Here is a 25,888-nt window from a genome sequence, read left to right as displayed (position 1 = left end):
GAGGATCTTTTCTACCCGGCAGTCTTTCATCTTGGAAAACTAAACAATAATATTGACTCTCTTTTACACAAAACTCCGGTACATTATAGAATTCTTTCACTAAAAAGGGGGAAAGGCAACAGGAAAGCAAACAGTAATGGCATCTTAAGGGAGAGAACAAGACTTTGATTCTTTAGTATTTAGTGCAACTGCCCCGCTTGGAACAGAATGACTTAGGAGTAGAGAGATAAAATAATACATAATCCCTGGACAGCTTCCTTGCCTTAACTGCAGTTCCCCCAATTCATAGTTTTGTATTCCTGAACTGTTGCTTCGTTCCCTGGTGGATAAAACACATGTATGCTGTTAGTGGTTTTTCTGCAATTAGAAAATGGTTATAGACGTTGATTTTGATGCCAGTCTGTGATATCTGGGCACATGTTGCTGCATATCTTGAAAAATCCGTAGTATGGAAGTAATCATGTTTTTTTTAACATCGTAGTCTCTATATTCCCTAGCTTGGTGGACAAATCCGCATAMATCTTTTTCTGTGTGTCTGGGTTTGCACTTTTGGGTAGTTTATCCTTCCCTGACTTTTTTGACAAAGCTTTTCTGAGTATCAGAAGATGAGGCTGTTTTTCAAGAGTACACTTTGTGCTATGTATAAAACAACATTAGTGACAGGGTGTGCTTTTTTCAGTTGGAACTGACACTTGATACATTATCCAAATGGGAACCTCAGCCAGATCATAATTGGATATGTATTTTCAACATCCTCAGCCCTTCAGCCAATTGGCTGGGACTCCAGGAGACTTATTAGTAGAAATGCAGCTTTATCTTTTTTGCTAATCTGACTAAAGTGAAACCATTGAAGAAGGAGCCAAAATGAGGGAGAAAGACAGAAATACCAGACCTTAGGCAGCAAGCTATAGTTCAAGAAAATTATTGCTCATTAGGTTTTGCAGGCAATGGCAACATGCAGATGAGGTAATACAGAAAAGCTTTAAGATGAAGAATATTTTCAAGCTATCTGTCACAATCAGAGATTTAACAGCCTAGAGGAAGATTCCATTTGTGAATATTGGCCCAAATCTAGAGACTTCTTTTCTGTTTTCATTTGCTGCTAAAGCAGGTGGAAAAAAGATTGCCAGTGAATGTATTTGCAAAATCACACCAAGTCTTTTTCAAGCGCATTATTTTGTCAATGTTTGTCATTGTGCAGCTGGAAGAAAAATTTATACATAATTTCACACTAAGAAGAAATTGATGAATTTAGTTTTAATCTACAGATTTTGTTAAGTATGTTCAAAATGAAGTAGGTTAAAAATCCTTCCCCTTAGACTGTTCATCTTAATGAGGAGTTTTTAGCACATTTTAGTGCATAAGAATGCCTATGACATAAGGATGGCAGGAGCTGGGAAAAAGGCTGTTGTGAAAGGGATGGAACTGGTAAAGTTTTGTGGGAAGATTTGTAAGGTATGCAAATCACAAGTCCAACAGTTCTAAAAGCAACCTCTCCAATAGAGATCTGAGCAAAGACTCCCACTGAAGTGAGACTGCACATGGTCTTGTCACAGTCATGAAGACCCACACAGAGCTCATCATTGCAAAAGAATGGCTTGCAAACCTGCAAGCTYAGCAAACTGTGTTTTAGCATACCTACTTCCAACTGGTAGCAGATGAAGCCTTTGCCACTTACAAGCTGATAGATTCTGCACTGGGGCTTGGCACACGCGCTGAAGTAAKGAATTAGGGTAGTGAGTGGCAGAAGTAGGAGTTGGTAAAGAACCTGAAAGTGGCAACCAGCCATCATTCACTGCTGCACAATAGTATGAATAGTGAAAAGAAGGATCACTACTTAAAAATAGTATTTTCCATGAACATTTTAACTAGCATAATATGGAAACACTTAAAAAGGTTTATCCAAATKTTTTTTAAAGGAAAGCAAAAATTATCAAACCCAGATTAGATAGTGGTCTGAAGGGTTTAGTATTTCATACCTGACAATGATCAGTACCAGATGCTATTTAGAAGCATTAAGAGTTGACCTCACTCTCAGGTTTTCTTCTTAAGTGGTTGGAGTTAATATAAAAGTCAGAGAGATGTATCTGAGTTCTTAGTTAATTTTAAAGCCAGCAATCCCTCCATTTTTTGGCCCACAGTACAAGGCAGGTAATTTAAACTAGTTTGGCTTAACCCTCAAAGAAAGAGGGTCAAGCAAGTTGAATTTCATGTCCCATCTACCACAGGCAAAGTTCAGTCTCACTGACAGATATCTTGGGTGAGATAAGCTGTGGTCGTTTGTCACTCTGCAGTATTTTGCCCAAGTCTGAACCCCACACAGACTAACTGGAAAGGTCTGTCTGAGGCTCCCATAGCCTTGCATGCAGTGGGGGCACCTGGTTTCCCAGGAGCTAGAGCTCTGGAATGAGACACGAGAGGTCCCAGTGAAACCCCTCAGGGAAAATCCATCTGACAGTAGCTGTTTGGCCTCTGAGATGTTCCACACCTACCTTTTTGGTGTRGAAGGGTGAGGTTGAAGGAGTACTCTTAAACCAGTACAACTTCRTAACAAATTCGTAACATCAGCAAAGCCCCCTTGCTCTTCCCAAGTTTATTTGGTACCATGTTGCTTTCTTCTCTTCCCCTTTCCAGCTGCTCCCATGATTCCCAGTGAAGCCAGTGGTTAACCTCTTGCCATGTTTAGAGTTTATCTTTCTGTCCCACTGCTGGCTTCATTCCTCTGTGGCCCCATAGCCCACAGGGGCTATGTGGCTTGCCAAGCAAGTCATCCAATCCCAGGACCCCTCCAAAAAGCACTTACCTATAACAGAATATTATCCAGATAGACAGTATTTAAAGCTTTTCACTAGCCTCTGGAGTAGGCCAACAAAAATTGTTCAACAAAATTCACTATTTTGCTAGTATTCACGTGTAACTCATACAAGCCCTGCGATTTAAGCACATGGAGTGTTTAAAAGCTAGGGATTTAAACACATGCTGAAATAACTTTTTATACAGTGCAGTTCTTCTGTTTCTTTCTTTCGTGCTCCTTATCTGCCTTTACTGGCTGCCTCAATTTATGATAGGTTCTAACACGGTTTAAGCATGTCTACTGAAAATCATTTTTGTTAAAGAGTACAGGTGGCTGGCTAAACATCATCTCTGGAAAAATATTTATACAAAAATGTGCTACCAAAAAGTTTTATTGTATACACTACAACTGTTAGAAGCCAGCACTGGCTAAAGACATGGAGGTCATAGGTGTTACAACCAACTATTCTTCTTCCAGATTTTTCAGACTAAAACTCAATGAGTCACATTTTGCCCAAGTTGACTACTGTGAAATATCTGCTACTGTGAAATCATTTGCATTCATGGATGACTRTTTTGCCAACAGGTTCTTCAAGAACTGTTCATTTCATCTAGGCAATTTTTGTTCTGCTGATCAGCTACCTGGCCTTTTTATTCATCTGGTCTAGTAAAATATTAAAAAGAGAAGCAAATCCAAAATACATGCTTCTGATAAGATGTCTCAGGTGGCTAATCATTCATGCTGAAATACATTAAACTTTCAAAATACACACTCATGATCATTTTGTCAGTGGTCTATAGCTAACACAAACCATCAAATACCAAAGAATCAAACTCACAGATTACATTAAAGAAGTATTTGCAAGAGTCAAAATTGTTCCTGGAAGCCAAAGAAATAAGGGCAACAAAATGTGATCTTAAAGAAATGTATAACTTATTGATGGATTAATTTACTGTAAGTCCATTCTGTAACTAAAGTAATAGTAACCTTCAAAAATAGCCTGAAGCAAAACTTTCATGTGGCTGTTTCAGTTTAAGCAAAAATTGAAATTTTGATCCAAAAAATCCCCTTTATTTCTGACCCTRTGAAATAAAAGCATTTTGAATAACTAAGTTGTAATGTTGTAAATGCAACACCACACTTTCTGCCAAGGGGGTATGTCACGGAATTCCACCATACCATAATGATATATATGTAGCAATAACTGAAAGCCCATGAAATACGAACATAAATTTAGATAACTGCAATTTGGAACTGCATTGTGAATGAGGTATACAGTACCACTGGGTTAAACCCAAATCAAACGAGTAAGCCATCATGTATTTCTCTTTTTAGCTGATACTTTGACCAGCCCAAGATGGTATCTTCAARTAATTGGGGAGTATCTAGTGAATTATGCTTTCTTTTTCAAAATTTGTCTCTCTGCCTATCTTTACTGTTTTGTGGATCCCATTACTAGCAGAGCTGGAAACTTCCCAATACAATGAAGAGTTTGTACTCAATACAAAGCATATTTAATTGTCTTTGGCACGTCTTAAAAGCAAAGGTCCTTAATCAGGTGAACTCCTTTTGACTATAGCTGCATTTTGCAAAAATCTCTTTCAATAAAATGGATCTTTGTCCAAAAGGAATGCAGGAAGCAAAATGGAAACCCACAAGAACAGCTCTCAGGGTTTAATCCTTTAACAGYAGTGCGAGTCCGGAGAGACTGTGAGGCGTCTAAGTGGCTGTGGGTCAGGAGCGCGGGGACCTGCATCCCTTCTCCTGGGTGCTAATGTGGCCCACTGAAACATGCAGAGGGAAAGCCAAGGCACGTAAGCACGCAGTGACGCACTGTAACATGCTAGCTCCTTTGCCTTGAAGCTGCTTGGCGTGTGAAATTCAAACAAACTGGTTTTAGCCATTGAAAATGATTGCATGCTAGATTGCAAAGCGCTGTGAGCTGACTGCACGCAAACAGCGGGAAGGCAAAATCTGCAGGACTGTTGCCACCAGCTGAATGCTGCGGGCCAGACAGGGCTAGCAGGAGCCASGTCTCTGCTGTGCTGCGGCGTGGGGACATCTCGGGGCCTCCACAGAGCCATGCCGCAGCATGGGGCCCAAGCAGGTGCTGGGGCGCAGCGAGCTCTGCCCCGCCACAGCCCCGGGAGCAGGGAGCGCTGCAAGGCACTGGGGCCTTGCACGACCACTGTGCTGGGCRCTGCGGCCCCCAGCTGCCATGTGCTGACCCCTGGCTCAGTATCTTCTGGGCTCAGCATGGGAGCAGCCCCACGATCAGCTCCCCTGCTGCTAGTCACATGCTTAAAATTAAGCGTATTCTTACTTGTTCTGCTGGTTTGCAGCCAGATTACTCCACTCAAAACCCATAAAGAGGAGGAAAGGGTGGGGCTTGAGCTGATTCACAAATGGGTTGTTGTAGTGCATGGAGGCAGCTCTGAGAAAATACTGTCCTAACCCCAAAGCACAGGCACCAGTCCGGACCAGAATCCCACTGGGAGCCATACAAGCTCAGTCTGAAGGACTGACCACCAAATTTACAATCTAGTTAAGAAATAAAAAGAAGCTATGGAAAAAAATCATATCCACTTCAAAGATACCTGATGGGCAACACATTTTACTTGTTGCGAGCCGTTAGCTCAGAAGCTGACATCTCTGTGCAGCAAGCACGCTTCTGCCACTAGCTGTCTGGTTACAGCATGGCACATGTTGATGTTTGGGCAATACCATGAACACAGACTTGGCTATCTGTCTGGAAACGATTTCCACTTGCCCACAGCATTGTTCACAGACCCTTCTCCACCCTCTGCACCCATCCACTGCGCCGATGCAGCCTCCACACTGCTCATCATTGCTGCTGCCCAACTAGCCCTGGAGAAGGTGACAGTCCTCTCCCCGTCTTTGCTCTCTTGCAACACAACTGCCTCAGCACCAGTCTTCTCACTCAGCCACAGCGTGATCCCAGCGAGAAGGCAGCTCTTGTCTTGCTTTCCCTCATCAGTTTGAACCGACACTCCATGCTTTGCCAACTTTTTCTAGCTTGAAGGGGAAGTCACCATGCTTCAGCATCTTGCATTATGTGATATTTTGTGTGCTGCAACAGAATTTAGGCTATATCAAGATAAAACATAATTGTTTTCAACAGTGGTATAACATTAATAACTGCCTTTAGGAACAACCCRCTGTATGTGAGGTTTATGCCAAAGGTTCAGGAAATCACACATCTGSTTTGCTTTACCCGAGTTCTCTGGACTCACTGTGGACTAGACTATGGATTTACCCTCTAGCCCATAGTGAAGGACAATTTACTCCCAGAGACAAGCTAAAGACTGAGTTATAATTCAGCTACTGTCTTGAACTGTGCTTCTCTGCTGCTCTGTGCCCATCCCAGCCTATCACGAGCGCAGACTGGCTCTTGGCGCTGCTCTGGTGACCCTGACATGCTGCCCAGCCCCAGCTCCACTGCCCTCCACAAGAAGCAAGGCAGTGCCCCAGGAGCCAGCTTCCCCTTCATGGCACACCCTGGAGACACAGAGTGGAGGGGGAGAAGAGCATGGCACTGTGTAAGTGCCTGGGGCAGGAGGGTGGGCTGAGCTGCAGCCCTGACCTACATCTGGCATACCGTATGTCCCAGCCAGTCCACTCGTCGAGCCTGGGACTTGCACAGCCCAGCGCTGTGCTGCAAGCAGGGCCAAGGTTCAGGTGCTGGTATCTGCAGCACATGCAGCCTCTCCACAGCACCCCGCAGGTTCTTGAGGGAGTCTTTCCCTTGCAGGCCAGCTCCACCACCAGTTTTGATCTTGGCAGCACTGTAGGCAGGAAGGAGGACAGAGGGTGTGATCTTGCTCTGAGGCTGGCCCCGTAGCAGATACCCAACGCATGTGACCTGCGGCATCAGGAGCACCCCTTGGAACTGCAGAGGAAGCACAGGAGATCAGTGCCCATGCCCAGAGCGGTAAAGGAGAGGCCGACATTTTAGATGCAGTAAATCGTTACAGAACCAAGCTCAGMCTCCAAAGCTTCATTTACAATTAATATATGTTGCTAGGCAGAGCAGATCTGGGACACCCAGCTGGTGCTACCCGAGGGAAGGGAAATGGTGCCTATCAATGTGGCAGCAGCTGAGCAGCCCAGCGGCTGCCTGGCTGAGGCAGTGCCTCCTCCTCCTCGCAGCGCAAGCAGCAAGCCCACAAATTGGCCTGAGGTGGTGGGCAGCTGGAAGTCCTCTTCTCCCTGTGCACAATCACACAGAAACAAACTGGATGAGGTAGCTGGTCACAAGGATCATGCTGCAATAGCCAGGCCTTGTTTTAGCTGTATGAGCACTACCATTGACCCTCAGTTCTCCATCTTTGCAACAGAACTTAGCTTTTTGATGAAACATAAGTATCAAAGAGGCAAATGTTTTCATTAAAAATGAGGRGTTCGTGGAAAGTACCAAGGACTTGAAAACTCTGTTCTCTTTAAAGACAGCAACATTGCAAAGAGGGATTTTAATGATCTCTGATTTTTATTATAACTTTGTTACAGATATGTGTATGCATATACTTTTGTGAGTGAGCTTATTTCTGCCCTAATGAGCAAGCTAAAACATAGCTTTACGCTGCCTAAGGCAGAGCCAGAAGATTCCAATACAATAAAAATTCTCCACTGCCCTGAAACCTTCATCTAGAATTGTATCCAAACCTGGCCTGAATTATTTCTGAAAGGGTAATTACTTCTTGATTACTTTTTACCAACCTCTAGGCTTCCAGTCTCCAGGCAGAAGTAGAACTGTCAGATGTCGAAAGAGAGAAAAACTACTCTTATGGTGACTGCAGCCCAGCTGGAAGAACGAAATACAATAAATCTTTTCTTGTGGGAGCTCCAGACTGCTTTCCAAAGGCTGGGTGAGCTCTGATACATTGCTGATAAGCCTCCAAACCAATGACAGGATTCTGACCTGCCCTTACTACTCTGCACAAAAGAGGAAGGGAAAGCTTGGCACCAGTGGCTCATCTCAAAGGTCGGAGTACAAAGAGGGCAGACCATATCCACTGCATTACTGTTCATCTCTCTGTGGAAGTAGACTGGGAGCAGGTACAAACCTTTCCCTCCCTCTCAAAATGCAAGCCAGCAGAACAAGCCAGTGCAGCCTGAGAAGTCACCGGCCATGCAGTGTGCTGCTCATCAGCAGCAGGTGAYCTCCTGCTAATGCACGGCAAAGTCAAAAAGGGAATCATGGTCCATTCCTCCCATAAAGTTCTCTGAGAGTGGACAGTTGGTGGTTGTCCCTTAAGCGGACCGCATGACACATTTTTCAGATTCTCCCTCTTTTCTCAGCCTCACCCGTAACAGCGAACACTTCAGAAGAGAGAGTTTGAATTCTTCTCTATTTGTCTCTGTCTTGCCTGGGCATGACAGTAGCCTTACAYACCACCTGCCAGTTTTCTACATCATCCTGAGCAGCCTACAAACCACCCACATGCAAACATCCACAGTGGGGCAGGCGAGCAGTTCATGCAGTCTGCTGATGATTGTTCTCTTGGTTGTGTAGCCCAGCATTTCATCTTCTTGTTGCCTCCTTTCCAAGTCCAAGTCTTATCAGTGATCACTCTCTTAGTACAGAGGCCATTCCATATTCCTAAATCTTCTTCATCACACTCTTTTTTTGAACTTTTCACATTCTGAGCTGGTGTAACTGGYAGGGAACATAATATTCCAGGAATAAGAAAGTTTCTGCTTTTTATGGTGGCAAGTAAGTTTTCTCTTTTGCGTGCTACTCATATTAAGAAATCCTAACATCCAGGTTTCTTAGTGTGGAACTGATACTAGCAAAGTCATGTCTTGCATGATTCCAGTCTTCCTGGATTTCTTATTGAGAGGCATTTCTTCATTTAGAGCCCATCCATATGTGTGTAAGGCTAGGACTTTTTTCCTCGTGTGCATGGTAGAAAATGCTCATATTAACATTAAATTTCATCATGTTGGTTTATCACCCAGTCATTCACTGTCAGCGGACCTTGTGAAAGTCATTTTTTTCTAGAAAATCTAATGGAATTATGCATGACTTTTCCTTTCTGGAGTAAATATGACCAATGCTTCAGCCTTTGACCATATGTCTTGGTTATAGCTGCTATATTTGAGTGAAAAATGCTGCAAGGAACGTGAATTCGTTCTCAAAAAGAAAAAAAGAAAAAAAGAAAAAAAAACTCTGATATTGAACATCTTTCATTCCTTTTAGTGTTTTAAATTATGGCTTCCTTCCTTCATTTCTCTTTGATTCAGCAGATGCTACGTAGCATCAGGACGAGTTTGGGTAATATTTCACTGTACATTGGTTCCATAGGGTTCCTCCAACCACAAGGGTACCATACATTTTATATTGTTCAATATATCAAAGCCTAGTGGCAGGATGTGAAGTTTCTGTCTTGTGTATGTGCGTGGGTGTGAGTCTGTTTCTAGGATAAGAAAGGAAAATCATAAGAGGGAGCCATAGCACATATTGGTGTGTAATGTGAGACCAAAGGTTTCCATTTCACACATCAGCCCCATAATTTCAAAGAGGCTGTGGTAAGGAACCACAAAATGATACTGTCATAAAACGCTAGAGCGCATGGAAGCCTGGGTGAGAGAAAGCAAGACTCCAGTCCTGACTGTGACACGGGTACCAGTATGAACCAGGAGAAGAGGGAGCTGCCATGGGCTTTTGGGCCAAGAATAAATTCATTGGCCTTTTTAAGACTGCCAAGGCCAAGGAGAAAGCTCAGAGGAGAGCTGTTTGTGTTGTTGACCAAATGATCTAATCTCAGCAGGAAGATGCTAATTTGAATTTTACCTTGGGTTCCTTGTGTTCGGGTGAGAATTGGGTGAGGATTCACTGATAATTCAGCCTACTCATGGTTCCAGAATGATARTAGTGGGCAATCAACAGGAATTATCATTATTATTAACCCTGAAACAGGCAGAACCTACAAGGTTCTGAACTACAAGGTACATATGTAGTTCAAAAAGATGTCCATCACCACTTTGCAGTTATTAAACCTGTCATATGCTCTGAGTAGTGGATGTGTGGGTAAGTATGAATTCAACTAAAGGAAAATCATAGGAAATGGAAACATGCAGCTCAGATAAGAAAATGGCAATAATTTTTGATTTCCAATTCATGTAGCTGTATTCTAGTAGCACTGAAATATTCTGTTGTGTTGTCTTCACACGTTTCTTGAGTTACTGATTTTTCTTCACAGGATAAGCAGTTATTGTGTTCAAATTCTTTCTTATTTTCCAAATCATCTGAAGATCTATCTTCTTGAAACAGATCATTCCTGCAAAAATGATGCATGACTAATTAGTTAATATTTTTCCTGTTTACTGATGATCTCAATATCCATTTTTGAGAACATTCTCTCTTTTTAATTTAGGGAAGAGTTGTGATACTTTTGATGTCGTATGAGTTTTGCCCATATTCATAATTCATTTTATTTAGAAAGAGTTTAACTCTTTAAAATGAACTAGTGAGTATTCACATGGAGTAGATAAACAGATAGAAAGAAAACATGATTAAAAATTAAACTAATATTTCATTTTAATCAAGCCTTTTGCTTTTCTCTCAAAAAATATTAAAAAGAATACACAGAGTCACTACACAATTTTCTTTCCTCAGCAGTTGCACAGATTGTGTGTTATATCAGGTGCTATAGGGTCTGCTGTGGAAAGTGTGGTTTCTTTATTTATCATCTAGACCGTGTCAGGCAGTGAGTGAAACCTGAGTAACTTCTGGGGACATAACTTGTGATTTCCCCCCCTCCCCCCCAGTTTTTACTAAAGCTGGGAGAGATTGAAGGCTGTAGAGAGAAAGATGGCATAAGACAAGATGGTGAGGAGAGAGGTTGGATTGTAAAATCAACACCTAAAGGAATTTAGATCAGGATGCCCGAAACTGGAGACTGCAAGGGCAAGTTCCACAAACAGGCTCTGATTTCAGGCATATTCATTTTGATTAGAAGTGAGCAGAAAATGGTTTTAATTTAGCAGCACCTCTTTGGCTAGGTTTTAACTTGGGTGGCTTGGATCCGGGAACAATTTTATTAAAACCAACCATGTTTGCTTGGGTCCCTGTTTCAGGTAACTGGCTCTGGTTTGGGTTCGTTTTCATGTATAGCCGCAGGCTCGTGCTCTCTCCCCCTCTCTGATGCCCTTTTGCAGCTCCCTCTACACTAGCCTGGCCACTAAAAGAACATTTCATTGTTAGAAGACCAGAGAATCAGGTTTATTTACTGGGAGTGACCTAGTTAGAGCAGAAGCGGAGGGAAAAAAACACATCTAATATAGTTTATCATTTTGAATAAGCACTGAAACAACTGCTAGCCATCCACTGCATACTTCACTCCTTGGATCAACAAAGGAGCCCTGCCAAACGTCAGATTATATATTCCACAGCTGAAGTGTTTGCATAACTTTTCAGTGGCTACCATTTAAAGAAAGAAAACCACTGATGGGCCTTTTCTTAATATGTTCTCCTAAGTTGACATGTTCACAGTGTACTGCCAGCAATCATTTTGTACTTGGAAGGCAAAGTGACTCATATCTTTGCCGTGGCCGCTGTGCCAGCTAGCAAGACGGGACTAGCCTCTCATATTTTCACAATCTCAGCATTCCATCGGAGGAACTTCAGCACGTTCGCAGGCAGTGCTCGAGAGCCCTGAGCCCACCTAACGTGCAGTGTAACTCTGGAATTGTGGCCTGGGAAAAGGTTTGCTTGTTGAAGTGGCAATCATGTGTTATCAACAATGACATCTAGAAAACGTTCATTTGGCCATTTTGGTTGGTTGCCCAGTGACTCAAAAGAAATCGTCTGGTATTTCTCTTTGGAGGAAAGGAAAACGTGATTACATCCAACTTCAACACTGGCTATTGCAGTACTCCTATCACTGCCCAGATTTTGTCTTTACTAAAGAGTTACTCAAGAAATAGATTTCTTTTTCTAAGCAGCAGGTATTCAAATACGCCTTCCCAATCTGTTGCTATAGACTACATCTTTCAATATAGCAGTAGAGATTCACTTTTCTCCCTTTGAATACTGAGGTTTTCAAGCTGCTCTGGGGCTTTTTTGGCAGCATTCATCCTTCATGTCTTACTCAAATTGTGGCTTAGCTGAAACCATGCAGCCCACATACCTTCCTCTTGCAGCAGRCTAGGGCTTGGGCAGCCAGGGCTACTATCCCATTATCAGTATTGAGCTGAGTTTTGCACATCACAGAAGAGCTTTTTCTATTTTTACTGAAAACCAAAGCTAACGAATATCCTCCCTGAAATGACAGGCTGTATGCAAAATAAGAAATCACAAGCAATCCCTGTAATTAGATAATGCTTTACAATCAGTGGAAGAAAAATGGGTCCAGAAAGAAAATTAGCACTCTAACTTTTTTTGATTTCCCTGTTAGAGGATAGAGCAAGACCTTTGAAGTTCTTCCACAGATATTCTAAAGGCATGTGTATTGAAACATTTGTAGAGGAGATTTTTTTTCCTCCATTTTTTGTCTGTTCTATAAAAGAAAGCAGGCTCTGGAGCTGGCATGAACAAGCAGTTTCTTCTTGTGCTTTCCTTAGAAAACTGTCCTCTTTCAAAATGCCAGCCACCTCCTAGTGTTCAGAGAAAAAGATGGCCTTGAGATGCAAGTTAGGTATAATGAACAATGAGGAGACACTCACTGGTAGGTGGATGAATGGTTTAGTAAGAGGAGAACTGAGATACTTCTTTAGCACCTAGTAAACTTCCATGAAGTTTAGCTATATACTACCAAGTAGTTGTCACACTCCACCCTAAAAATACCTAAAGGATTTTTGGTAGCAAATGTAGTCGTTCATGCATATGCATTATAAAATACTGCAAATTCTTAAGAAATGAAAAACTGTCATATAAGTGGAAGACATTATTTATGTCTGCTGATACTAAATTTGAAGCCTTGCTTGGAGCAGATTGGACAAGATGACCTCCAGAGTTTTCTTCTAACCTCAATTCTTCTAGATTTCCAGTAGTCCCAAAATCATTCTGTACCTGCAATTAGTGTCAGGTACTTCAGACAAGCTATTGCATATTGCTACATTTATTTTGTCCTGTCTATTCAGATGTAGACTCATTTTTCTCCTCTTATTTGATAATTAATGCAAATACCATGGATATAGACCAAAAGATCCATCTTTGCAAAGGTAGGTTGCAGCTCTGAAGGTAGAAGGCTTTTGCATACCTTCTGATTCACCCATTTTTAATCTGTACAAGACCAGTTCTCCTCCATCTCCTTGTACAATAAATTCTGGAATAGGATGGTGCTAAAAAAGGGCTAGTTGTAATGCTGCAGTACTGAGGATGGCTCTACAATGGACCAACTTACCCACTGAATGGTCATCTGAACTCAGTAATAATCTAGCTCAGTCTTCTGCTTGTTGATGGACTTATCACCGTGTCCCCTTTGCCTATGGCATTTAGGTTTTGCTCTGCCAAGGTTCATTTCCATGTCTGTTTCCACAGCCAACTGGATTTCCACCAGCTTTCCAATAGCTGAGTAGATTTGAGGAGCATTGCACCACTATCACAGGCCAAAACTTGAAGGGTACACTTGTGCCCAAATTCACCAACTACTGGAGAAGGCAGCAAAGAATCCCCAGACAGCCCCTTCCTCTGTAAATGTCAAAGGGAATCCCAGCATGAGATTTCTAAGACCTTTTCAGGTTCTACACAAAGTACAATACGACACAGGAACAGATCTAGCTTTTGTGTGTGTGGAAAGTCATGAGCGAAGCCTGACTCTAGGTAAGAAGTTAGTTCAGTCTGATGTAGATTGACCATAGGCACCACAAAAGAAGTCGAAGCCCTGCAGCACATGTTGGGTTGGATTGAGAATCCTTCCCCTTCACATGAAATCTGTGCTTCAAAGCAATCTTTTTTCAGGTTAAAACCCTCTTTCTTTGGCTGTGCTCCATTTATGGTATTACATTTATGGTATTATTGGCTGTATGGTATTACACCACATTCCTTTTCACATGTGGTTTAACAGCACCCCCATGGCAGTTCGTAAGTTCTGAAGAAATCAGGGAGTGGAACAGCCCAAAAGAAGCTGGACTCTGTGAGGGAGTGGGAGCTTCCAAAAGTACTTATGTGGAGGCAGATGTCAGATAAATATAGATGCCTGCTAACTTCTTTCAAGAAAAACAAAAATATTCTAAAAATAAAGCATTAGATAGGCTAACTGAATATACCAGCTCCATCATTTCTTATTATCAGTGGCGTCTATCACTTTGTTAACAGCTCTTCAACCACTGTTGTTATAAAAAGCTGTGGTTAATTTGAAAAAATAAAGGTGATTTTTTTGCATGGGTTATGTGACATCCTCCTTCTATAAACAAACACATTTTAAAGATGGGCACATACATAATGCTTAGGTGGGACATTTTTGCAAGTTTTTCCTCTTTAATTTTTATGACTTGSAGCCAGAGGATTATTGTTAAGATCATCTGTTAGCGCAGTAAAGCAATGCTTCATACTGCTAGGTCATTCGCTAGGAAGTGCAGCTTAAAAATATTCCTGAAAAAATCAGTTTTTCTTAAATTCATTCACTCTGTGAAAACAAAGGTTCACATAGGAAAGGAGAAAGAGGGACTAAGTGCATAAACTCAGATGGTGGGAGGAGACCTGCTGATAAAAGTAGAACTGTGGTCATTGCTGTTCCACCCTAGTTAGTGGCTCTCCAGACTCCATGCACACTTTTTCAGGACCACTAGCCCATCCATTTGAAACAGCCACGAGGAAGGTAACGCAAGCATAATTTGCAAAATGGCCATGAGCTACTTTCAGAAGACCTCCTTTCGGGGCTGTTTGATGAATAAGAATTCCAGCACCAGCGGATCACTCCATGCTGGTGTGTATCACTCCACTGATCCTAGGAAAGTCAGCATGCAGGCTTAGGAACAAGAAGAGTTAAAAACTGACTAGACTGTTCATCCGAGTGAAACGCTCAGTGCTGAGCTGACCACAATGGGAAGGTACCCTTGCTGAGAAGCAGTAACTGCTTCTCTCTATTGATCAGATAAGGAGCCATGGCCCAGCAGCCGTGGGTAACAGGAAGAGGAAGCCAGAGTCACTCATTTCTTTTCAAGCTAAAATACAAGAGCTGTTTTGGCAACTAGGTTAGCTAGATTCTGTAAGGAGGCTTCCAAGTGCCTCAGAGGCGGGAATGAGAAAGTCAAAAATCAGTTCAAAAATCAGCTAGGCTCCCAGAGGCTAGATTTTTAACAGTGCTTGAGACTGCTGATGCTAGTGAGTTACAGACAAAAGTTCTCTGCATTCCAGGGGAAAAGGCCTTGATTTGTGTAGAGATAACAGGGAAGAAGACATTAAAATTAAATTAAAAATAGGAAAAGAGAAAAGCTGGAAGAATTACATATTCACAAGTCAATCTATATGCAAATTTAAATCAATAAATATAGATTATATATGTGTGTTTTGAGTAGATTCTTACAGGAATTAACTGATGAACTTACTGGAGCACTCACAGAACCTTTGGAAAATTAGGGTTCACAAGTCTTCACTATTTCATCGCACTCAGACACCCATGGGCCAGATGTTGCCACCTTGGCTAAGACTGAGTCATCTGTCGCTTCAAATGTGGTCTTACTAAAAATGAGAGGAAAGACAGTGAAATTAGCAAATTTTTGGCACTAAGGAGTTCACGTAATGACTACTGATAAAGGCAATATTGTTTTCTGGGATAAAAATTCTTGAAGATGTGTTTATAGTTTTGATTTACTGAAGATTTGGCTACTAGGTGTCTACATGCAGCTTGCGAACTCAGTTTCACATTTGGAGTTCTTGACGAGTTGCATTGTTGTGACTCTTCACTGTAGCTCTCGCTGCCTTATACATCTGGGGGAGAGGAAAGGAAGACTGGCACCTGCAAGTCTGCCTCTGAATTGACAAGGTATTAAAACATTTAGCAAATGAATGGTCTGCTTTTCAAGCAGAACAGTGAAATCGCTGCCATCTAGATAAAAAATAGTTTTTCAAGTCTGGCCTCCTGATGGCTAACCTAGCAAAAAGCAGACTGAGGGAGCCCTTGATTATCTGGTCGGTAGATTTTCAGGTTGACCTGGCAGGGGAAGTTGGAAGTTAAGAAAAGACGAAATTTGCTGTGACTAAGCATGAAGGCAAGACTAAACAGAAAGGAGAAAGTGAATGAACACAGTGGCTTCCTGGCCTTCCCACATAGCCATTGCCTTCTGGGGTGAAAAGGAAACTGAGGAAGGGGTTTGTGTGGGGGCTGTGTTGACTTTATTGGTGTCTCTCAGATGCTCTCTGTAGGCTAAGTGCAAGGAGTTTAGACTGCTGCTTTGCATAGTCTGTGCATTGCTGAGTCGGCCATCTGTGTTGCCCCAATGCAGTGGCCAGGAGAGCAGATGTGGGGCAGGCTGCCCATGTTGCTCTGAGGCAGTGGCCAGGAGGGCAGATGTGGGGCAGGCTGCTCCTGTCACCCCAGGAGAGTGGCCAGAAGAGCAGATGTGGGGCAGGCTGCATGTGGCTGGTGCTCAGTGGAGGCCAGGGCTGGGCAGGGAGGCTCCCAGAGGGGACCCGGCTGGCAGTTGCTGACCGGAAATTGTGTCTGGGGGCTGAAGCTGGCAACCTGAACTAAAGCCTACCCAAAGCCTAGAGACTGATAAAGCAGATTGGCCTCAAGATACCAGTCTGAGCATAGTCATGTGGAAGAGCTTGACCTGGCTTGGGCCAAGCAGTAATTAAGGTCTGAGAGCTCCTGTAATTGTTAACAAAGCCTGAGCATGGCTGTTTCCAATCTGCGGCTTTGCATTTCAGCTCCACCCAGGCTTCCTTTCCTATGGGTGCACACATATGCCCAGACAGATCTGCTTGGGAGTGGGAAGCTGCTTGGTGGGGCTAGAAATGGCCCCAACACGTCACACTGCAGTGCATCCTGGCAGGCGCTCACCTTCTCAGCTCGTGCTTGTCTGAGGCTCTCCTCATTCCAGCACTCAGTCACGGCATCCACAGCTTAAACCCCCTCTGAAACAGGGATGGTTATGTACATAAGCTAAGGGACACAAGCAGTGCTGGGATGGCTCCTCTGCATGGAGGCTGTCTCCCTGTGAGTGTCAAATCGCTTTGGGAGCGGGATTACTCACTTCTCACAAGTACTGCTGCCCTCTTTTAGGTGGGGTTCAGCCCCTGCTTCTTGTACGCGTTCTCCACCACCTCCTAATGCTCGGTTCTGCCCACCTTGGGCTTTGCATATCTCTCAGCTATGACAAAAAGAAAATCTGCAGTACCAGTCGATGAATTTAGTTCTGTTCTTAGCAGGCATGAAGAGAACCTGGAGCAGTATGCATTTGTGCCTGTGGAGTTTCTTCATTGACTGACTAGTGGCCCACTGTGACATGATGGATGTTTCCTCCTACATRCACACCCCTGGGTTTATTGGCCTCTCTGTGGCAATTCTCTCCCCTGAACAGCCTTTTCAGTAAAAGAGTGAACAGCTGCTCATGAAAGAACAGGGATCTGGAGGAGCCCCCACCACAACCACTCTCCCTGAGGAACAGGAAAAGGAAAGCTGGTGAGAGTGGGCAGAGAAGAGGGAGAGCAGGAGAGACATATCTGCTGGCATCTGCTCCAGTCTGCGCCGTGCTGCCCTGACACCAAGAGAGAGGAGCAGCTGAAGCTACAACCAAATGAGCAGTGCTTGGCACCAAGCCCCCGGCCCTTTAGGAAGAACAAAATGTCAGTGCTTTAATGAGGAGTTACCGGACACATACTCTACTGCAATGCCCCCCTCCATGTACCGGTGCCTAGGCATGTGCTCCTTCACAGAAATCCCTCCCCTCAGTTCCCAGAAGGGACTGCCCAGGCCCTAGCCCACAGCAGGCATCCTAGGCCATGCATGACCTTCAAGGCTGAAAAGGCGTGAGGTTAATTTTATTTGCAGTGAGCATTGCCAAGGGACACTSTTCTGGCTATACATATCTGACCCCAGGCTCTTCACAGGTTCACTTGCTCCACAGTTTATATGAATTTCTTCACAAATTTCCACTGAATCTCTCTGATGAGAGGCCCTTGAACATCTCCATGGGCAATCTGTTCCAGCACCAATTGCCCTATTCATACATCTTCTTGAAAGCAGCAAGAGTCCTTGTCTGAGGCAGTTGCATTTTCCTRTCTTAGCCTGGGGAGAAGTGAACTATATCCCTTGACCTGAACWGTCTGTATCTTGGAGGTATAAATATGGAGCATTTTCTGTGACAGGTTCTGAATCAACTGAACTCTCTCTGTTCCTTCTTTTGCCTCATCTGGAGCTCTCTCCTGTTGCTGTGGTTTTCAACGTCATGTTGACATTCTCATATTCCATCCATCCCTCCTGCTTTATTCACCACCTGGTTTGGTACAAAGCAGTAACTTCCATCCTAGCATCACCCAGTGAAACCACACTGCAGGACGTCAGAGTATTTTTCTCTTTCTCCACTCCTGCAGCTCTCCACAGCCCGCTCTGAGCAGGAAGGCATTACAAGGCAGTTACCATGTACAGCATAGTGCAGTGGGGATAGGAAGACCTTTTCTGATAGGAACTACCACTGCATCTATCAGGAACWTGACAGGCAAGACAGGACATGTTATTTTCAGCTGTGTAGAAAAATCTCCCTTACCACAAACACAAAAACAGAGTCAGTACGGACTACAAATACCCAGACCAGTGCTCATCCGTCCTTCTGCATGTACTGACTGACTGGTCACACCTCGACACACACTTGACCTTTCTGTGGTGAGGGTGGCTGTGATTAGCACTGCCCCCTGTACACCCATCATCCCATCACACATGACAAGACTTCTTTCTGGCCACCCAGACATGACAACTTTCAGCATTGCAAGGGATTGAGACATCCTTGTTGTGCTTGTGTCTGAGCTCTCTCATTTTCTTGCCTGATCCAAGCAGTCAGGTATGTCTGACTAGACTTATTCTCCAAGTGTCACCTCCATGCTRTCATGCTCCACCAGAAGCAATCTGCTTCAGACATCACTGATTAGCATCATTTCTCTTATTCTGAGTTTCACCATGACATCATCATGCCTCTTACTGGTGTGTCAGGTGGGATCCCTAAATGAGGGAACTGTGGAGGCTTTCAGCTGTCCCTCAGCTTTCTGCAACTGCAGGCATTCAACTGAATTTTGTTTTCTTGAGCTAAGATTTCTCAGTGGTGCCAACATTTCTTGAAGATGAGATATAACTTTGGGAAATAAAACATCGTTCCTAATATATTTTCCAAGCCAGTGCCATTGCCTAGCAGCCACAAGTCATGGATTGCTAACCATTTCTTCAGAGCTATGTTGGCCATTCTTGATTAATATGATCAAAATATTATAGCTCAAATCCTAGATGCCATGTTTTCCTGGGCATCCATTGAATTAGTACCAAATAGCATCCACTGAAAAAATTATCGATTTCAGAAGAATTCAGCCCTATTCAGCTGCTTTAAATCTGCTGTGATGTGTAGTAAAGTTCTGCATGTTCTGCTGYTTAGCTATTACACATTATTTGCCCAAGTGTAGTCAATATTAGTGTTTTATTCTGTTTTATTGTATATGTYCATTAGTGGCACTCACTATCTTTGTTCAGAATAGGTGTCAGGCTCACTGGTCGTCATTTCCTGCATTTCCTTTCCTAWTCTTTTCAGAGAGAAACATCATCATAGAACTGGAGCAATATTTGAAAAGTTTATCAAATTTTGGCCTCAGTAAAGCAAAATTAGTTTCATCTACATTTGTTGAATTTGCTTCCTAGGAATATTCTAGTAAATACTGGCAGCACATTATCAGAGAGAAGTGAATTTAAAATAATTCTGACAGAACTTTYGGTAAAGTTAATTAAAAGCTCATAATTGTGCCTGTTTGTAGTCAAAATCTTATTTTAGGAATTAAACATATACAGCAAGACAGCAGAAACATTTCTATGTGTTATTTTGTGCCTAGTTAAGCATTACTAATATACTTCAAATGTCAAATACTTGGAACAAGCAATTCACAATTAACAGGTCAAGATTTTTTTGTAGAACCTGATTTCTTCTATAACTAATTCTGAATAGCAAATGCATTCAAGAAAGTCACAGTCATGAAAAACATGTAAAAATGGAATAAATTGCTGGTTTTATCCAATTTGTTAAACTCTATGTAACTGCATATTTTGTGATGCAGATAGAAAGTACAAATGGTGCCTGTAAAACAAAAGTACTTGGCCTCCAGGTGAGCTATTTACTGCTTCACAGGCATCTTCCTGCAATGAAGGAATCATTTTCAGAATGCTGAGAGTAATATTACTACTATTTGTCTGCTTCTGTGTTTCTTTTTCCGTGGGCATATGAACCACATTTACTCTGAATATGTCCCATCTCCGTGACACCAGCATCAGTGGAGAAGATAAGATCCTGGGTTGCCCAAATCAGCAGCGAGGTGCTGGGATAACTGACCACCTCCATATTTGTGTCCTGCCTTTCATTTTCAAACTGCTTGCCRGCAGGAGGCCAGACTGCCGGCAACCTGTGCAGACGGGAGCCCGTGCAGACCCGTCGCCAGGCCTGGCRGTGGTGAGAAGCAGATGGTGCCGGGTTCCTGTAAACTCCTCTTTCTGAGATGTCCTAGTCTGCCCAGTGCAGGCAGACATCAAAAGCTGACATCGCTCACATTGGCRGTGGCATTGACAAAACAGCCCGGGATGTGATGATTTTGTGTGTGTCTGCTGCAGCTTTTCCTTTCCTTGGTTGCCCAAGAGGTTTTGTCCATGGAAATTTTAGTTTAAAAAATAAGGAAGTGCCGCGCCTCCTTGTTGGACACAGACATTCGGACTCAGGAGTGGCATGTCCGACCTCCAGCCCCAAGAGCAGGGACGCATGGCAGCCAGCACCCGGCCTGATAGCAGTGCTCAGGGATGTGTGCTAACTGTGCACAAGCCAAATCTCATTATAAGACAACAGAGATATACGCATAGAAAAATGTGTCTATGGCCAGGCTGGATTCCTTGAGGTTCCCATGCAAACAGCAGGCATGTGGCTGCCCCCACAAGGCCCGGCGTATCTGTCGGCTCTCGTTRTATGGAGTTCAGCATAGGAGGAAAGAGAAAAATGTGAAAGCACCGACAGCTCATCAGGGAACAGAGAAGGGTAGTTTGTCCTTTCTGGTGCCAGCACAAGGGAATCTGTCCCTCAGGAGTACTGATCTTGAAGTCAACAGGATTAGGTACCTGCTGGAAGTTAAGCAGATGCTTACATGCGCAGCTGGATTAGCACCAGCTCCATGTGTGGCTGAGCACTAACAACTCTTGTGGTGGTGCTAAAGAAAAGTGAACAGATACAAGGACAGGGTCAGCTGAACTTCTAGGCATCCACCAAAACATTTGCAATAGCCCAATACCTTAAGATAATTGTATATATATTTTTGAAGGAATATATATTTGGAGGAGGGAAGGGGAAAAAAAAAGATATAGTTAAACTCCAAAGTCCTACACACAGAGGAGCAGCATAACTAATGCTTGTGCTCAGTCTCCCTGGTACAAACACCCTTGGCTCTTCATAGCCTTTGCCTTACATGCATTCACCCATGCGCGCGCGCACACACACACATATATATATCCACACGCATACACACATATATGTATATACTCTTCACGTTTCTGGTGAGAAGTTAGTCCTGAACATTTGTGTGGGAGTAGGTCAAAGGAGGCAGAGAACAAGCTTCCCACTCTGGTGGCCTCTCCAGGGGAATCTGCCCCGCAAGCGCAATGGGAAGAGGGGCCCGTGCCCTCCTTCTGCCCTTGTGGCAGCTGACCACGCGAGTCGCCCCAGCACAGCGCCCTGTGAGGCTGACCAGCATCTGCACAGCAGGTGGCTTGAATAGCTTTCTGTTACATTTTTAACATTATGTGCCCCAGTTGCGGCTTAGGAAGGACCAAGCGATCTTTATTCTAAATGCAAGAAGTGCATTTCATTTGCATAGCTCTGATGGGATTAAAGGAGGCATTAGAGTAATTAAGGTCACTGGGGTTTGCCATTTGCTTAATCCCTAAATCCAGCTCTGCTCCAGCATTATTCAGTAATATCGTGGGGCAAAAGGTCCCTGCAACAATATATGCCTGTCTAACCTTCCATCATAAWGGGATAAATGATTTTTGGACAGTTAAAAGGAGTAAAGGGAGAAGGCTTTGTGTGCACAGCATAGGCCCAAATCAGTGCAGCACCATGCCTGCAGACGAGGTAGGTGGGCAGGAGCTCCCCTCGCGTAGCAGATGGCACACAGAAGACAGTAGCAGCCGTGAAGAGCTATGTCTCTGCGGATTTCCAGCACCGGCAGCTTTTCATATGTTACAGGTGAGAGCATCTCCTGGATGCGACAACGGCAGACTTTGACACACASGGTTTGTCACGCACGGTTTTTACACGTTGCACTGGCAATGTGCAACTGATGAAGGATAACAACAGTTCTCCTGCTGCTGTACTGTTTTCCTTTCATTGCTCTGACACCTGGTTTCCAAGAAAACAAGCAGCTGTTCCTGTTTTCAAAATTCTAGGTTTGGTAAAATCAAAAACATTTAACTAATGGRAATATGAGAAATGAATACATCTGAAATTTTAAGTTTCACATTTCAAACTTATTTGRAGAGAACTAAAAAAATGGAAAAGAAATGCCTATGATCACGTGTGTCAGTGAAAATTTGTTTTATAAATGACATATACATTATTTTCCACATAGGCTTCACAAGAAACTTTGCCTCAGATACCATCTGAATCCAAAGCAAACCATGTACTATACTAATGTCTTACGTTTATCTGTTTTTTTTCTGGTTCCAGGTGGGAATATTTATAATACTTTTTACTCACAAGAGTTTATATGGTTTTGGAAAAAAACCAATCTTGATCCTAAATAGGCATTTCAGTAAATTTATTTCGGATTTTAAAATGCTAAGTGATCCCTCTGTTAAAATGGATCAACATTTGGAAGATACTGTATTGTTGAATATTATTCTGTTCTTCTGAGCAAGCATGCAGCAGTTATTACTTTTAATTAAATGTACATKCATTTGATAATGCTGAAGGCCTTAACTCCCAAGGCTTCGTTGTTATCTGTAACCCAAAGCTGCTCTGATTCAATTGAAAGAGCCCTAAAGCAGAATTACGCTGATTGAAACTACTCTGGGGACCCAAAAGCATGTATATTTTCCTTTTCACAAGTTCAGTTAGCTCCAAGGCAAATGAACAGATTGTACTATTAACATTGTTAATAGATGGGCCAATTCACTRTAAGTTATGTCACTTTGAAGGAATCCTTTAGTGGCACTCCAGTGCACAGTGCCAGAGGAATAGGTGCGTCGCCAGACAAAAATAAGCTTTGCAGAACTCTTGGCCAGGTAACTGCTTCATAACAATATTTTAGCAATGATCCTGTCACTATTTTGTACTTGACCCATCATATCTCTGCGGTCTTTCCATTGGCCAGTTCAAACTCCAAGCAAAATAAAAGGAGCTAAAGGATAAAGAAAAAAAAAAAACAGATTTGAAACTGAGTGGAATAATTGAAACAGTTCTAGCCATGCTATGGATAAAGAAATAGTGGAATCAGAACTTAGGGAAGTAACTGAAGCAGCTTGAGTGGTGCTAAATGCTGTCAAAAAGCTGACAGGTTTCCTTGAAACAGCTTTGGTGACACACCTGTCCCTGGCTGTGACCCATATGTTGCTCCAGTCCTGTGTCTTATTGGAGTGGAAAGTGGTCTCACAGTAGTGGGACAATATGTACAAGTGGGAATTAAAACACAAGCAACACATTTCTTGTCGTGCCATGGATAAACAAGAGTTAGAAGSAATTATTTTGCCTCTAAGCTCTTCRGGACAATAAACATACAGTGCTCGGAAAAGTAAGGCTTCAGCCCATAGCCAGGTCTGTACGTGCTGCAASACAGGTAAATGAAAAGGAATAAGCTGGGGGTTTCTGTAGTGGGGGAGTTCATGTGTTACTGTGCACAGYTTCACCCCTAGCAAGGACCATCTGGTGGGCCAAACCACAGAAGAGAGGAGGCGGGCGGGAAGGCCTTTTCCTAGCCTCTGGCTTGCCAATTTGCGTTTATATAGAAAAACAAWTTTTGTCGACTTTCCTGTCCTTATTGTTTCCCCAAACAGAATGCTTTTCTTTCATCCTCAGCAGTCCTAAAAGAAAGCGTGTCTCCACTGCGGGCAAACCTGTGCCTGGCTCTCGTGCGGAGGTGCGTGTTCCCACGCTCCGACTCCTCCCTGCCCCAGCACACTGGTGCAAGGCAGATTTCAGGAGAAGCCTCATGAGCAGAAACAGGCCCTGCCTGGCTTGTCCAGGGAGCATTAGCCAACAAAAGAGAAGAACTGAAGTCATCSCTGCACTGCACCAGGCTATAAACAGACCAACACAGCAAGAAGAGAAAACCAAGCCAATCTGATGTATAATGCAATGAGTGCTGAGCCACCCTGCTGATGCACAGGTTGTGCTGGTGTTTTATTCACTAGCACAAGCCAAAGGTATAATCTGGCCCTGAAGAAAGGGCCTTGTGTAGCGGTGTTGTCATGTGCATGGGATGTTAGTTAGCYTGCTGTTCTTACAGCAGGGTTTTGAATGAGTGCAGCAGCGCTGCGTCTGACGCCACTTTATTCACACCTCCTGCCTCCTGAAGCCATTCTGCAAAGATGCCCGGGGACTAGGAGGCTGAATTAATTTCCAGAGGCAAACATAGGCTGAATCTGCGAATAACYGAGGATGCCTCCCTGCACTGGAGCTTCGCAGTGAGCCAGGCCCTGTTCGGGGCAGCGACCTCGGAAGGTGCAGGAGGCTCTGCCGAGGGTRCTTGGGGTGTGGGCGTGCTGCGTTGTACAGACATGGCAAGGCTGCAGTATCCCAACCACACGATTGCAACATTTTCTCCACCCAACAAGCCAAAGAGACAGGTATTTGAGGATTAGCTTATTTTTTTAAAGAAATCTTCCAAGTGAATGAGGAAGAAAAAGGAATGTGCAGAATGTTCTAAAGGATGCAACTGCACAAACGCAAAATAAACAAAGATAGAAGAGTACGTCGTGGAGCAGGAAGCTTTTGAATACTTTTCTTAACCGAAGAGAGATCAGCACCAATTTTTTGGTCCCTGACTGTTCCCAGCATGTTAGAAGGGTGGTTGGGAATTCTGTTTTAAGTAAACAGCATCTGCCATTTCCATGGGCAGTCTGAAAGTGCTGAGTAGCTGGTAAAGAGATTAGCACTGTCTGACTTCTCTGCTAATAACCGATTCATTACCGAGGCTTGGCAGGGCCTTTGCAATTGTCAGATATAAATGCTGTCATTCTTGAATATTGTTCTTCTGACGTAACTAATATTTATTTGAAGGATACTGTGGTCTTGCAAGTTCAGGTTAGTTTTCTGAACCCTTGTCTCAATGTGAAAAGAAAACAGGGTTTAGGAGAAAAGAATCAAAACAAGTTTACCTTAGATGGCACATCTATTTAACACCTAATGTCTCATTATAATTGTCTCTTAAAAGGGCATATTTTAAAACATACAGTTGAAATTTAAGCAATATCTTGTCTAAGTTGGCCTGGGATCAGTAAAGCAACCTCATATTGCGTCTCCTCTTTTGGAAAACACTAAGTAACTCTTCTGAGTGCTAAAGAGTGACTTCTAAGCCACTGTGAGTAGTTTCATCACCAGAAAAGAGATGCAAAATTTTAGACAATTCCAGATTCTTATCAATAAAAATTAAATGTAGAAAGGACATAGTTATGTTCTGTCTATGATTTGCTTATAGCAACAATATACTGAATAAAGGAAGTGCATTTACTGAAATTCTCATTAAGTTTATTCATTCCATTGTCTTTTAAATTAGTCTAGAAAAAAATGTCTTCATGAAAGTCGTAAGCATTTGATTGCTTTTGATTAAAAATATCAAATAATAGAGATGTGTTTTACTCTGCATTCCCCAATTTTAATTTCTTTATGCTTTATACTACATCTCTGCTGAACAGATGGCAGCTAGCTCCTGACAATGATACTTCACTAGTCTTGGCAGGA

General features: G+C 43.1%; 1 long non-coding RNA gene across 1 annotated transcript in view; it reads left to right on the top strand.

Moving 5' to 3' along the window:
• The window catches only part of LOC146585755 (uncharacterized), a 158,421-nt gene extending 132,758 nt beyond the window's left edge, over positions 1–25,663 (top strand). Inside the window, exon 4 of the long non-coding RNA XR_014897950.1 lies at positions 17,133–25,663. This is a non-coding gene — a long non-coding RNA (uncharacterized LOC146585755). The remainder of the gene's footprint in view (positions 1–17,132) is intronic.
• The last annotated feature ends 225 nt before the right edge of the window (positions 25,664–25,888 follow it).

The sequence above is a fragment of the Rhea americana genome, unplaced genomic scaffold (genome assembly GCF_003343005.1).
Source record: "Rhea americana isolate MKP2758 unplaced genomic scaffold, rheAme1 scaffold_77, whole genome shotgun sequence".
Taxonomy (NCBI): Eukaryota; Metazoa; Chordata; class Aves; order Rheiformes; family Rheidae; genus Rhea; species Rhea americana.
This window is presented reverse-complemented; position numbering and strand designations above follow the sequence as displayed.